This window comes from Pristiophorus japonicus, chromosome 10 (genome assembly GCF_044704955.1).
Source record: "Pristiophorus japonicus isolate sPriJap1 chromosome 10, sPriJap1.hap1, whole genome shotgun sequence".
NCBI classification, from domain to species: domain Eukaryota; kingdom Metazoa; phylum Chordata; class Chondrichthyes; family Pristiophoridae; genus Pristiophorus; species Pristiophorus japonicus.
Window position 1 is genome coordinate 57,548,141 of NC_091986.1, and position 14,772 is coordinate 57,562,912.

Genomic DNA, 14,772 nt, shown 5'->3' on the forward strand with positions numbered 1-14,772 from the left:
TTTGGGAGAACTGTTGCGGGTGACCCTTCGTTCCCGGGTGTAGCCTTGGTGGTGATGGGGTCTGGGGGCTGTGCCTTAGCTCTTTCAGACTCCAGTGGCAGGAGCTCTTTCAGGCTCGTGGTGGTTGGTGCCATTGGGTGCCTGAGAGGTGGAGCTAATCAGGGGCAGGGTATCGATACCAGTGCCGTTGCTCTCCTGAGATCGCTTGCTCTGCAGCTTGTATGTATTGGCTGCTTGTGGCCACACTCCATGGTGCATAACTCTGGTCCCAGGAACGCAGACTACTGCATTGGGTAGCTCGTTGGACCTGTGTGCTCCTGATGGGTGTCTGCCCGCTGCATTGACTGAATGCAGTTGAAATCCTACATCGCACAACGTTTCATTACTCATAGTAAATAACCTGTAGCTCCGATCGCGATCGCGTGACTTTTTTTTGCTTATTGCATGTACACAGCTCTGATCATCAATTACACATTTTACATCTTACTCACAGTTGCTCTTACATTGATTGAGGGTGTGGAACTGTCCTTTTAAGTGTGGTGAGTTGCAGGCCTTTTAAGAGAGCCTAGCTAACTTTACCCCAATCCTCTTCTCCGTTTGGTGCCATGTGTTGCTCCATCAGCGCTGCACCTCGTGGTCTGGCCGCCGCCATCATTTTCTTCAGCGCTTCACCTCGTGGTTTGGGCGCCATCATTTCTCCATCCACGATGTTGACTGCTGTGATCCTCTTCTCCCTGGGTTCTGCCACTGAAGCTTGGAAGTCGCCTTTGGATCCGATTTTCTTCCTCTGGAGTCCTGCCACTGGAGCCTGGAAGGTGTGTTTGGGTCGTTTCAGCTCGATCATCTCCACGCAGTCGTGCTGAGCAGTCTGTGCCTTGGGTGCTGTGCTGGTCTGCTCTCTGATGCCGAGTCCACCCTCAGGTGGGGGCTTGCTTTGCCTCTGAGCGTGGAGGACGTCGATCGCTGGAGGGATGAAATCTTCCCAACTCCAATGGTTCTTCTCCATCCACCTTCTTCCGAGTAGCGTTGGTCCATCACCTGCAACAATTCACAGAGATAACCTGTGCACCACGCCATCATGGAGTACCTTTACATCTGCACTACCAACGACTGGGATAAGTTAATTGGTGTAGGTGCGCAGCTTTGCCTGAACCGGGACTAACTCGGGTCGTTCAGCTTGATTGTCCCATAGCCTCTCAAAGGCTTCTTGATTCATTATTGACTGGCTTGCCCCTGTGTCCACTTCCATGAAGACTGGAACGCCATTTATCTCGACTTCCATCCTCAATGGGGAACACTCGGTAGTGCAGATAAACATGCTATATACCTCGTCGTGGGGCTGAGCTGCCTCTGACTATCATTTCAAAAATCCACGCTGGATTCATGGCCATCTGCAGACTCTTCATCAACACAGTGAGTCATATTCCTTTTACACTTTCGCTGGAGGTGGTCCTTTGTGCTGCAGCCTTTACACACATAGTCTTTAAAGCGGCACTGGTGGGCCCTGTGATTCCCTCCACAACGCCAGCATGGAGCTACTCGATTAGCCCCCCTCGGCGGACTCTGAGTTAAGGGACTCGGGAGCCTGTTCTCTTTTCCCTGAGAAAGTTCACTTTCTACAGTCCAGCCTCTAAAGGGCGCCACTCTGTGCACAGTACGTGCTGGGTTTGAGTCCTGAGGATGAGTCATCTGCCGAGAGCCTCAGGTCGAGGTCATGAATGACTGGCTCACGGAGATGGCTTTCTGCAGTGTGACTGTCGTATCCGCAGACAGTAGCTTGTGAAGAAGGCCCTCGTGGCCGATTCCAGTGACAAAGATATCCCGCAGCGCTTCGGTGAGGTGGTCGCCGAAATCACACGGTGCCGCCAGCCTCCTGAGGTCTGCAGCATATTTCGCGATTTCCTGGCCTTCGGGCTGTCGGTGGGTATAAAACCGGTGTCTGACTGTGAGGATGCTCTCTTTGGGCTTGAGTTGTTCTTGGATCAGCGTTACAAGCTCCTCGTATGTCTTGGTCGTTGTCTTCGCTGGTGCCAGCAAGTCCCTGACGAGTCCATAGACGGTGGGCCCACAACTGGTTAGCAGGATAGCTCTGCACTTATCAGCCAGTGTGGCCGGATTGTCACCTGCCAGGTCATTTTCTGTGAAGAAATGGTCGAGCCTCTCCACAAAGGCGTCCCAATCATCACCATCGGCGAACTGCTGCCACGTACCAAGGGTAGCCGTTTTCACGTGAAGGTCCGTAATCTCGTCGCTATTTGTTATGGTTTTAGATGCTCTGATAATGACTCCACGAGACAATGTGTTGTTCTTGAACTGTAGTGACCATAGTCCTTTATTGATAACTCCAGAGTGACGATCACACCTGGTGGCCTGCCTTTTATACTAGGCCTGGCACACCTGTACAGGTAACCTACAAGTCTCCCACTGCAGTGCCCCCTGATGGCACACCTTATAATAGTACAAGCAGTAACCATGTAGGATACATGACAGTTTCAATGGGAGGTATCATAGCAAAGACCAAACCTGTCTTTCATACATACACATAGTTTACACATATACATGAGTTTTTTTTTTAAAGGGACTGGAACCTGAATTTGAAATGATCCAAATAACTCACGTGTTTATGTATATGTTTACCTAAAGTACCCACCTCAGGTTACTTGGCTTTTTCACTTGGTTTGGCTCACATACTAATAATAATGCTATTTCATATGCTGAGGACAGATGGACCACTAATATAACACACAGCTTTGGCCTGTGAAGGAACTCAAAACTTGTACTACCAAGGTCCTTGATGATATTGCCAATGGGCTTTGAGAGATGGTGTCTGACACACTGATGTAGCCATGAAAAATTCTGCTTCAGTGTCTCTTAGATACTAATGTGACACAGCAGCCTTCAGCAGAGTAGCTCATTATTATAATTACTTTGGGTAAATGATCAAAATGACAAAAAACAGACTGCAATGTAGAAGCACCTTCTTACTGCAAGGGTGTGAATTTCCTTGGGGTTTCTCGAGCTCCACCACCATAACACACACCATTGGTGGAGGTTTAGCGGAAACCATTTTAACAAATACAAACAGTTTTTCAACTGACGTTATGGTAGGAGAGCAGAAGAGGCCCCAAGAATTTTTGTTTTGTTTCAGTCTTAATCAACTGACCAGAGATACTGCTATGGTCCAGTGCTGAGTGGCTGTGAAGAGCAAGGTTGAGGACAAACCTATCCACATGGAACTTACAGCACAATGCTTCCACTGAGACTAAGTAGTTCCCTTATAAAGTAAATTTGATTGTCAGAATTGTGGTTGACTTACACATGGCAATGGGGTTGATTTTCGTGTGTAATGAAATCGGGCGGGTGTTGGGTGGAGCTGCCAGTACTAACTGAACTCCCGATAGAAGGTCACCGATGGGGAGGGCGAGCACTCCACTACTAAAAGGCAGCCTGTAGCCCCTTAAAGGCGGAGGGGGGGGGGGTGCATTTTTCGAGAGTGGACATCAATTTTCTGGAGCTGGCAGTGTGACTTCAACCCAGATTCTCCGAGGCACCGGTGGAGGTGCTTGCAGAGCAAGTAAAGATAGAAACATAAAAATATAGAAAATAGGTGCAGGAGCAGGCCATTCGGCCCCTCGAGCCTGCACCACCATTCAATAAGATCATGGCTGATCATTCAACCTCAGTACCCCTTTCCGGCTTTCTCTCCATACCCATTGATCCCTTTGGCCGTAAGGGCCATATCTAACTCCCTTTTGAATATATCTAACGAACTGGCCTCAACAACTTTCTGCGGTAGAGAATTCCACAGGTTAACTACTCTCTGAGTGAAGAAGTTTCTCCTCATCTCGGTCCTAAATGGCTTACCCCTTATTCTTAGACTGTGGTCCCTGGTTCTGGAACTCCCCAGCAACGGGAACATTTTTCCTGCCTCTGACCTGTCCAATCCCGTCAGAATTTTATATGTTTCTATGAGATCCCCTCTCATTCTTCTAAACTCCAGTGGATACAAGCCCAGTTGATCCAGTCTTTCCTCATATGTCAGTCCTGCCATCCCGGGAATCAATCTGGTGAACCTTCGCTGTACTCCCTCAATAGCAAGAACGTCCTTCCTCAGAGTAGGAGACAAAAACTGAACACACTATTCCAGCTGTGGCCTCACCAAGCAGCAGGAAATACTTCCTCTTCCCCTCCAATGGGCAACACATACCCAGACAAATTTCTCAGCAGCAATGGAGAGAGGTGGCAAAGCAAATACATGCTACCAGTATTGTTCCCAAGGACCTGATTGCAGTGCAAATAAAAATGTAATGCTCACCAGGACTGCTATGGTAAAATTCCCCTTCACATCTCTCTTACTCTCTGAACAATCCTGCCCCATTTTACTTTAGCTCCAGTATTATAAAAGAAAGAAAGAAAGAAAAACTAGCATTTATAGAGTGCCTTTCAGGACCTCAAGACGTCCCAAAGCGCTTAGCAACCATTTAAGTAATTTTGAAGTGTAGTCACTGTTGTACGTAGGTAATCAGCAGCCAAGTTCGGTACACCAAGATCCCACAAAATAACAACGTGATTATGATCAGATAAACTGTTTTTTAGATATTGGTTGAGTGATGAATATTGGTCAGGACACAAGGGCAAACTCTTTGAATAGTGCCATGGCAGCATTTACGTCCACCTGAGAGAGCAGACATAGCCTCGGTTTAATGTCACATTCATAAGAAAGCATCTCCAACAGAGCAGCACTCCATCAATACTGCACTAAAGTGGTAGCCTCAATTAAGAGCTCATGTTTCTGGAGTAGGACTTTGAACACAAAACCTTCTGTCTCAGAGGCAAGCGTGCTACTACTGAGCCCGAGCTGACTTAATTCTCCCCTCTTGACTGCACTCTCAGCTTGCACTCGCATCCTAAAAACCTGCTACTGCCCTCACTACTACTGCACCCTTTTGCTTGTTGCTTCTTTCTGAGACCATGCACACTGTCTCAAACATTATGAAAATACTTCAAGAGGGAACACACTAATGCACTTCCATTCTTCTTGCAGGAGACTCACAACAGAAAGGAGAATACATGAACAGGAGGACGTTCTGCCTCTAAATACGTCCAGCCACCAATGGAAGTGGCCACCATCAACATCACTGATAGAGGAAGGCACAGCACTGGAGATATAGAGAGAGGCCACAGCATTGGAAATCTAGAGAGTGGACACAACATTGGAGATATAGAGAGAGGGTAGGCAGCATTGGAGATATAACAATAACTTGTATTATATAGCATCTTTAAAATAGCCCTCTCTGTATATATCCAAGGACAGGTTAGGTGAGTGGACAAATGCATGGCAGATGCAGTATAATGTGGATAAGTGTGAGGTTATCCACTTTGGTGGCAAAAACAGGAAGGCAGATTATTATCTGAATGGTGACAGATTAGCAAAGGGGAGGTGCAACGAGACCTGGGTGTCATGGTACATCAGTCATTGAAAGTCGGCATGCAGGTACAGCAGGCAGTGAAGAAAGCAAATGGCATGTTGGTCTTCATAGCGAGAGGATTTGAGTATAGGAGCAGGGAGGTCTTGCTGCAGTTGTACAGGGCCTTGGTGAGACCACACCTTGAGTACTGTGTGCAGTTTTGGTCTCCTAATCTGAGGAAGGACATTCTTGCTATTGAGGGAGTGCAGCGAAGATTCACCAGACTGATTCCTGGGATGGCAGAACTGACATATGAAGAAAGACTGGATCGACTAGGCTTATATTCACTGGAATTTAGAAGAATGAGAGGGTGAGAGGGGATCTGATAGAAGCATATAAAATTCTGACAGGATTGGACAGGTTAGATGCAGGAAGAGTGTTCCTGATGTTGGAGAAGTCCAGAACCAGGGGTCACATTCTAAGAATAAGGGGTAAGCCATTTAGGACCGAGATGAGGAGAAACTTTTTCACCCAGAGAATTGTGCACCTGTGGAATTCTCTACCACAGAACGTTGTTGAGTCCAGTTCGTTGGATATATTCAAAAGGGAATTAGATGTGGCCCTTACAGCTAAAGGGATCAGTGGGTATGGCGAGAAGGCATGAGTGGGGTACTGAAGTTGCATGATCAGCCATGATCATATTGAATGGTGGTGCAGGCTTGAAGGGCCAAATGGCCTATTCCTGCACCTAATTTCTATGTTTCTATGTAAAACATCCCAAGGCGCTTCACAGGAGTGTTAGGAGACAAAATAAATAAATTTGACACCAAGCCACATAAGTAGAAATTACGGCAGGTGACCAAATGCTTGTTCAAAGAGATAGGTTTTAAGAAACATCTTAAAAGAGGAAAGAAAGGTAGAGAGGTTTAGAGAGGGAGTTACAGAGCTTAGGGCCAGGCAGGTAAAGACACGGCCACCAATGGTTGAGCAGTTGCAATCAGGGATGCTCACGAGGGCAGAATTTGAGGAGCGCAAACATCTCGGGGAAGTGTGAAGCTGAAGGAGATTACAGAGATAGGGAAGGGCGAGGCTACAAAGAGATTTGTAAACAAAGATGAGAATTCTGAAATTGAGGCGTTGCTTAACCTGGAGCCAATGTAGGTCAGCGAGCACAGGGGTGATGAGTGAATGGGACTTCGTGCGAGTTAGGAAACGGGCTGCAGAATGTGGGAGGCCAGCCAGGAGTGCTTTGGAGTAGTCAAGTCTAGAGGTAACAAAGGCATGGATGAGGGCTTCAACAGCAGATGAGCTGAGGCAGGGGCGGGAGACGATCAATATTATGGAGGTGGAAATAGGCGGTGTTAGTTATGCTGTGGATATGTGGCCGGAAGCTCATTTCAGGGTCAAATATGACACCAAGGTTGCGAACAGTTTGATTCAGCCTCAGACAGATGCTAGAGAGAGGGATGGAGTCGGTGGTTAGAGAACACAGTCTGTGGCGGGGACCAAAGAAAATTATTTCAATCTTCCCAATATTTCATTGGAGATATAGAGAGAGGGCACACAGCACAGATGATATACAGAGAGGACACAGAATTGGAGATTTAGGGCTAGACTTTCCACTTTTGTGTAGATCGGCCAAAAATGGGCGTTATTTCCAGCATGGGCGGTAAAAATGTGTTTTGAGATCGCCAGATTATTGCCCATTTTCAAAACCCTAACTTTCAAATTTTGAAAATGGGTGTTACCGCGAGCGATCTGAAATGAGTGTTAGCATAAAATTTTTTTGACCTTCTGCCGTACAGTGTCGCCGACCATAGCAATGGCATGGCAACGTTCATTTCCCACATTTCAGAAGGCCAGGGGTCATCATTACATGCGCATAAGAGGAAACAGAGAGAGAGGGAGCAGAGAGGAACTGAACGCATGTGTGGATGTGGTATGTGCTTTTTTGCCTGCTGTGGGAGGCACGAGGGAGATTCACCAGCAGCAAAAGGCCTATTAAGCACAAAGAAGGTAGTTGGCACTGAGTTTGTGTGAAAAAAATAATATTTAACATGGAACGGATGGAGGAGGCGACCCAGCACGTTGTGGAGACTGAGGATGTTGGCAAAAGCAGCGAGCTGGGAGAGGAACAATTGGGAGAACGCAAAAGAGCAAGGAGCTTCTCAGATGAGGCAAATGCCTCCCTCATGCAGGAGGTCGAGTCACGCTGGGGTCAAGTGATCCAGGGAGGACGTGGGAAGCCCACCCCAAAGGCCTACCAGAAGATATGGGCCAAGATAGCCGAGGTGGTCTCATCAGCGACCAACGAGGTGTGTGAGGGCAACCAATTCCACAGGCAATTGGACAACCTTGTCGGATCCGCCAGAGTATGTATTACATTAATTTACATGTATTTATATAATTGGAATTGTAAGTGTAATGAGTGATTAAAATCAGATGTGATATGTGATGTCTTGCACTTCTACCGGGAAGATTGTACTCAAAACCTGCGGTCACGGTGTACGTCTTTAGGTAAAGAATGATCATTTTCAATATAATCAAGATTACATCTGTTGGTTATGTGTTGTATCAGTCTCTGTGACAGTACCTAGCAATGATATCATGCAATGATCTCATGCCATGTCATGCTGTTGTTACCTTTTACAGAAGAAGCTTTCAAGGAATAGGGCCGAGCAGAGGCGAACGGGTGGGGGGCCACCAGTCATCATCGACTGGTCGACCACGCAAGCAGCTGCAGAACCTGATGTGATGCCGCGTGAGTAAAGTATACACCATTGCGTGATGTAAAATCAATAGATGCCACACCCACTCATATCCAACCAATATTTTATGATAGATGAATCATAAAATTCTTCTCTAAATAATGAGAATCATTGCAATGCAGAATTTGGTGATGGTCATGAAATGTGATGTCTGTCATTATCTTGATAGCAGTGTTGCTTTTGTTGTGCACATGCTGTGTGTAGCACTGGACTCACCTTGTGACCCTAGCACCTCCTTCTCCTCTAATAACCTAATTTATGTTTTGCAGCTCAGCCAGGAGCGCGCCCTCATGCAAGAACACCGAGCCAAGAAGGTGGGGGCACGGGGACGGACTCGCTGGACTCTTCCCCCATCTGGTGCTGAGTAGCACCGATTCTCACCCATGCATCTGCTGAGTCCCTTCTCAATGGGTGACAGTGTCGACTTCGAGGAGCCTGCATCCCCAATCTCCATAATCCATTCGACATCGTTGACATCTAGTGCTCCTGTGGCCATTCCCACATCCACCGTGGAGGTACCGGGCCCAAGCACCTTGCCGCAGGGCACTCTAGGTGTCTCCAGGACGGCGCCAACCAAGTGGAGGTTGGTTCGACGCAGCAGGTCTGCTCCACGAGTGGCAGATCAGGGCGGGGACATAGTACACTTGTCCAGGAGGAGTGTTGACATAAGTCAGCAAATCCATTAGACAATGGGGGGAATATCCCTTCAAATGGCCAGCATGTCCACCACCATGTGCCGCGGATGGCGGAGGACCTGGAGCTGATAGCTCCCAGTGGTCCGGGAGCGCAGCACTGCATCCCAAGGTGCCGCACTCCCATGGCCAATGACACATGAGAGCCAGGAGGAAGATCTTGCTTCTGCCCGAAGGACGTTCCCATCTTGGGACCATCCTCTCCTGCATCCAACCAAGCAGCAGTTCTTCCGTCATCCCCCCAATAAAGCAGCGCCTGAGGAGCTCCTCAGTCAGGCGGTTTGGAGACAGGAGGGGATGAGGTACAGGTGGAGGAGAAGCGGCGGGGGGGAAGGAAAGTGAGGTGCCTGGTCGCAGGTGTTGTCTTGGGCATATTTTTATGTTGGTGCTATTTTGGTGGGAGGGTCGGGGGAAGGGGCAAGGGGGCTACCTTGCTGGTTTGCATTTGTGTTATGTGTTGCTGGAAATGGTGGCTAATCGAATGACGCAAATGTGATAAATTTGTTGTGTGGGGTGGGGTGAGGTGCTTTTTACAGTTATAACTATGATTTCACGCAAATGGTCAGATTAAATGTTTTTTAACATAACCTTGTTGTGTATTGTCTCAGTTAGCTGCACCATTACACACTGGTGATTCCTGAACATGAAAGGGTATAACTACACTTAAGGGGTGGGATTCAAATTCCTGGGACATGGGAACCGGTTCTGGGGGAGGTGGGACCAGTATAAACCGGACGGTCTGCACCTGGGCAGGACCGGAACAAATATCCTAGGCGGAGTGTTTGCTGGTGCTGTTTGGGAGGAGTTAAACTAATATGGCAGGGGGATGGGAACCTATGCAGGGAGACAGAGGAGAATAAAATAGAGACAGAAGCAAAAGATAGAAAGGAGAATAGTAAAAGTGGAGGGCAGAGGAACCCAAGGCAAAAAAACAAAAAGAGCCACTTTACAGCAGAATTCTAAAGGGGCAAAGAGTGTTAAAAAGGCAAGCCTGAAGGCTCTGTGCCTCAATGCGAGGAGTATTCAGAATAAGGTGGACGAATTAACTGCGCAGATAGCAGTTAACGGGTATGATGTGATTGGTATCATGGAGACATGGCACCAGGGTGACCAAGGCTGGGAACTCAACATCCAGGGGTATTCAGCATTTAGGAAGGATAGACAGAAAGGAAAAGGAGGCGGGGTGGTGTTGGGGTTAAAGAGGAAATTAATGCAATTTTAAGGAAGGACATTAGCTTGGATGATGTGGAATCGGTATGGGTGGAGCTACGGAATACCAAAGGGCAGAAAATGCTAGTGGGAGTTGTGTACAGACCACCAAATAGTAGTAGTGAGGTTGGGGACAGCATCAAACAAGAAATATGGGATGTATGCAATAAAGGTACAGCAGTAATCATGGGTGACTTTAATTTACATATTATTTGGGCTAACCTAACCGGTAGCAATGCGGTGGAGGAGGATTTCCTGGAGTGTATTAGGGATGGATTTCTAGACCAATATGTCGAGGAACCAACCAGAGAGCTGGTCATCCTAGACTGGGTGATGTGTAATGAGAAGGGACTAATTAGCAATCTTGTTGTGCGAGGCCCCTTGGGGAAGAGTGACCATAATATGGTAGAATTCTTTATTAAGATGGAGAGTGACAAAGTTAATTCAGAAACTAGGGTCCTGATTTTAAGGAAAGGTAACTTTGATGGTATGAGGCGCGAATTGGCGAGATTAGACTGGCAAATGATACTTAAAGGGTTGACGGTGGATAGGCAATGGCAAACCTTTAAAGATCATATCGACGAACTTCAACAATTGTACATCCCTGTCTGGAGTAAAAATAAAACGGGGAAGGTGGCTCAACCGTGGCTAACAAGGGAAATTAAGGATGGTGTTAAATCCAAGGAAGAGGCATACAAATTAGCCAGAAAAAGTAACAAGCTGGAAGACTGGGAGAAATTTAGAATACAACAGAGGAGGACAAACGGTTTAATTAAGAGGGGGAAAATAGAGTACGAGAGGAAGCTTGCCGGAAACATAAAAAATGACTGCAAAAGCTTCTATAGATATGTCAAGAGAAAAAGATTAGTGAAGACAAATGTTGGTCCCTTGTAGTTGGATTCGGGTGAATTTATAATGGGGAACAAAGAAATGGCAGACCAATTGAACAAGTACTTTGGTTCTGTCTTCACAAAGGAAGACACAAATAACCTTCCCAATGTACTCGGGGTCCGAAGCTCTTGTGAGAAGGAGGAACTGAAGGATTGAAATTGACGGGATTGAAGGCAGCTAAATCCCCAGGGCCTGATAGTCTGCATCCCAGAGTACTTAAGGAAGTGGCCCTAGAAATAGTGGATGCATTGGTGATAATTTTTCAACAGTCTGTCAACTCTGGATCAATTCCTGTGGACTGGAGAGTTGCTAATGTAACAGCACTTTTTAAAAAAGGAGTGAGAGAGAAAACGGGTAATTATAGACCAGTTAGCCTGACATCAGTAGTGGGGAAAATGTTGGAATCAATCATTATGGATGAAATAGCAGCACATTTGGAAAGCATGGATTTATGAAGGGGAAATCATGCTTGACAAATCTTCTGGAATTTTTTGAGGATGTAACGAGTAGAGTGAACAGGGGAGAACCAGTGGATGTGGTATATTTGGACTTTCAAAAGGCGTTTGACAAGGTCCAACACAAGAGATTGTTGTGCAAAATCAAAGCACATGGTATTGGGGGTAATGTACTGACGTGGATAGAGAACTGGTTGGCAGACAGGAAGCAGAGAGTCGGGATTAACGGGTCCTTTTCAGAATGACGGGCAGTGACTAGTGGAGTGCCGCAGGGCTCAGTGCTGGGACCCCAGCTCTTTACAATATACATTAATTATTTGGATGATGGAAATGCGTGTAATATGCCCAAGTTTGCAGATGACACTAAACTGGGTGGCGGTGTGAGCTGTGAGGAGGATGCTAAGAGGCTGCAGGGTGATTTGGACAGGTTAGGCGAGTGGGCAAATACATGGCAGATGCAGTATAATGTGGATAAATGTGAGGTTATCCACTTTGGGGGCAACAACACGAAGGCAGAATATTATCTGAATGGTGGCAGATTAGGAAAAGGGGGAGGTGCAGCAAGACCTGGGTTTCATGATTCATCAGTCATTGAAGGTTGGCATGCAGGTACAGCAGCGGTGAAGAAGGTAAATGGTATGTTGGCCTTCATAGCTAGGGGATTTGAGTATAGGAGCAGGGAGGTCTTACTGCAGTCGTACAGGGCCTTGGTGAGACCCCACCTGGAATATTGTATTCAGTTTTGGTCTCCTAATCTGAGGAAGGACTTGCTATTGAAGGAGTGCAGCGAAGGTTTACCAGACTGATTCCTGGGATGGCAGGACTGACATATGAGGAGAGACTGGATCGACTGGGCCTGTATTCACTGGAGTTTAGAAGGATGAGAGGGGGTCTCATAGAAACATATAAAATTCTGACGGGACGCGACAGGTTAGATGCAGGAAGAATGTTTCCGATGTTGGGGAAGTCCAGGACCAGGGGACATAGTCTTAGGCTAAGGGGTAAGCCATTTAGGACTGAGATGAGGAGAAACTTCTTCACTCAGAGAGTTGTTAACCTATGGAATTCATTACCGCAGAGAGTTGCTGATGCCAGTTCATTGGATATATTCAAGAGGGATTTAGATATGGCCCTTGCGGCTAAATGGATCAAGGGGTATGGAGAGAAAGCAGGAACGGGGTACTGAGGTGAATGATCAGCCATGATCTTATTGAATGGTGGTGCAGGCTCGAAGGGCCGGATGGCCGACTCCTGCACCTATTTTCTATGTTTCTATGTTTCTATATTTAACTTGAATCAAATTAAACTTTAATTGTCACCAAGGTGATGTACATCATTGATGTGTGACCTGCACATCCAGCAGTGTTGCAGCTTTGTGAATAACAACATAGTTTTTTCAAGCAAAGCGCTCATTTATGAGCTGCTGACGTAAGAGTCCTGCAGCTATGTAGCCACCATGGGCCTTTTCCTGTGGTCTACAGTGGGGTGGGGGGTATGCTTTCATCATCAGCCTGATTGTCTGGCCCGAGGTCAGCATCACCTCCTTGTCCTCCTGTTCCTCACTCTCCTGAGGTGGACCGTCAATCCCTTCTGGCAATTCTTGTCCCCTCATGATAGTCAAATTGTGCAGCATTGAGCACACCACCACGAATTGAGCAATCGGCTCAGGGTGGTATTGTAGCTCTTCTCCTGAGTGGTCCAGGCATCTAAAGCGCTGCTTAAGCACTCCAATGGTTTTCTCGATGATATTGCGAGTGGCTCTGTGGCTCTCGTTGTATCGCTTCTCGGCTTTGGTGTGGGTGTCATGCAGCGGGGGGTCATCAGCCAGGTGGCGAAGCCATATCTTTTGTTACCAAGCATCCAGCATTGACCTTGTGGCTGACTGGTAAACATGTCAGATGCAGCGCTCTCACGCAGGATGTGAGCATCATGGATGCTGCCCGGAAATTTGGCATTTACTGCCATAATCATTTGCTGGTGGTTGACAATGAGTTGAACATTCAGGGAGTGGAATCCCTTGCATTTCCTAAAAACCTCTGCATCCTGAAAAGATGCCCGCATCGCGATGTGCGTACAGTCTATTGCTAACTTAGGGAAGTTAGCAATTTAGTAGAATCTTAAGCCTTCTCAGTCTGAACTTGTCTGGTCATGGGGAAGCTGATAAAGTCCATCCTGTGTGCATAAAGGGTTTCAGTGACCTGTCTAATGCAGCAATATGTGGCATGCTGAGATATAGCACAAATGTCGCCAGATAAGGCCTGAAAGGAACACAACACGTAGAACAAAAGTGACCTTGACCTCGACAGACAGTGTGGTCCTGATGGTGCTGGCAGGCTGCAGATCTCCTGATGAGCTGGCATATCTCACTGATAACCTCCTTGTGGAAACGCAGTCGCTGAAGGCAGGTGTTATTGGACAAGTTGAGGTAAGACCACTTCGCCCTGTAAATGCGGGGATTGTAAGGTCTGGCACATCTTAGATTGGGCACATAATGCTGTCGAATATATCTTCTGGCATCTCTAGTCTGCAGCATGTGCGTACTCATCAGGAGAGGCTGAGAAATGGCTGGTCCCATTCCAATAACTATCGGTATAGACAGAAGGATAGACAGAAAGGAAAAGGAGGTGGAGTAGCGCTGCTGGTTAAAGAGGAAATTAACGCAATAGTAATGAAGGACATTAGCTTGGATGATGTGGAATCTGTATGGCTGGAGCTGCGGAATACCAAAGGGCAGAAAACGCGAGTGGGAATTGTGCACAGACCACCAAACAGTAATAGTGAGGTTGGGGACAGCATCAAACAAGAAATTAGGGATGCATGCAATAAAAGTACAGCAGTTATCATGGGCAGCTTTAATCCACATAGCCAAACTGGTAGCAATACGGTGGAGGAGGATTTCCTGGAGTGCATTAGGGATGGTTTTCTGGACCAATATGTTAAGGAACCAACTAGAGGGCTGGCCATCCTAGACTGGGTGATGTGCAATGAGAAAGGGACTAATTAGCAATCTTGTTGTGCGAGGCCCCTTGGGGAAGAGTGACCATAATATGGTAGAATTCTTTATTAAGGTGGAAAGTGACACAGTTAATTCAGAGACTAGGGTCCTGAACTTAAGGAAAGGTAACTTCAATGGTATGAGGCATGAATTGGCTAGAATAGACTGGCAAATGATACTTAGAGGGTTGACGGTGGATAGGCAATGGCAAACATTTAAAGATCACATGGATGAACTTCAACAATTGTACATCCCTGTCTGGAGTAAAAATAAAACGGGGAAGGTGGCTCAATCGTGGCTAACAAGGGAAATTAAGGAAAGAGTTAAATCCAAGGAAGGGGCATATAAATTGGC